The 1,373-nt window shown below is 43.2% G+C and overlaps 1 pseudogene across 1 annotated transcript; it reads left to right on the top strand.

Annotated features, from left to right (window-relative positions):
* The first annotated feature begins 394 nt into the window (after window positions 1–394).
* On the top strand, window positions 395–1,129 carry LOC311168742 (ADP-sugar pyrophosphatase-like; annotated as a pseudogene). Its single transcript has one exon. The product of its transcript is annotated as an ADP-sugar pyrophosphatase-like (transcript).
* The last annotated feature ends 244 nt before the right edge of the window (window positions 1,130–1,373 follow it).

The raw sequence follows: 1,373 nt of genomic DNA on the forward strand, positions 1-1,373 counted from the left end.
AGATGGCAAAAAAAAAAAAAAGCTCTGGGGTGCCTAATAAAGGACAATCTGACAGATTGTTTTGGTGTTGGTGTAGAGCAAATGAGTGATTCTAATGACTACCACATCTTTTTGCAACTCATGTGATTGCCAAATATTTGCTCTCAACAAAATTCGAGGATAGCCTTTTCGAAATGTAGGCTGATCACAAACAATAACTTTGTGGCTGAGCACATGTCCTCTTGCAACCTTGGGATGTGACTGCCTCAGGAAGTAGCATCAGCATCTCCTGGGACTGCTGTCTCAGACTTGTTCTTCCTCAATTGTTCCCCTTCCAAAGAGTGACTTCCGCACCCCCACATGTTGCACATGAATGACTCTCGCCTGACACTCACAAAGATGAACTAGTTTGCAAATGGAAATCCAAGAACCAATGAATTCTTCTCAAAATACCCAGTCTGTTATTTCAGAAGAGTTAATTTCAAAGGAACATGAGTCAAACTTGGAAAAACAACTTATATGGATCCTACTGGTAAAACTAGAACTTGGAAAACTGAAACATACAACCATGAATGAACAGAGAGCTGAGGGTATGTCCAAAGTCGCAATGCTGCAAAGAACTCTGCAAGACGAATGTGTCCTTGTAGTGGGAGGGTTCTGACCATGAAAGGGAGGCTGCTGCCTGGAATTCCCAGCATCTACCTGATAATAAAGCCCAGAAGCAGCTGCTTTCTGGGAACTTGAAGAAGAAACAGGTTATAAAGGTGACATTACTGAATGTTCTCCAGGTATGTGTATGGATCCAGGTTTGTTAAACTCTACCATACACATTGTGGGTGACTAGTAACAGAGATGATGCTGAAAGGCAAGAGCTAAGCCAAGACCAGGAGAAGGAGAATTTGTGGAAATGATTTCTTCAATTAGTAGTTGTTTTTGTTTTTTTTTAAGATTTATTTATTTATGCATTCAAGATCTGGGGTACAGGCCAGAGAGGATTCACCAGAGACAGAGCAGGGAGCAGAATAGGCAGAATGACTGAAATACACTGCTGAGGGGAGCAGCAGGCGAGGCAGGAGAGGTCTTCTGCACCATGTGGGTAACTGCTGGGGATCGAACTCAGGCTGTAGTGGCTGCAGACAGCTTTATAGGCTGCGTCTTAACCCTTTGCACCACCAGGGAGGCCCTAGAAATGATTTCTTTACCAAAGAATGATGTGGTGCTGATACTTGATGTTCTGGTGGCTGAAGACCACCTGGCAGTGGATGCCAGAATTTACTCCCACCCTTTGGAAGTGCAACATGCAAACATGACATTGCTTGAAGCATCTTTCCTAAAGTTGTAAGGCAAAATAACAGGGGCCATGTTTTTGTAAATAAGACTTCTAGTCCTCCACT

The sequence above is a fragment of the Talpa europaea genome (assembly GCF_964194135.1).
Source record: "Talpa europaea genome assembly, chromosome: 3".
NCBI classification, from domain to species: domain Eukaryota; kingdom Metazoa; phylum Chordata; class Mammalia; order Eulipotyphla; family Talpidae; genus Talpa; species Talpa europaea.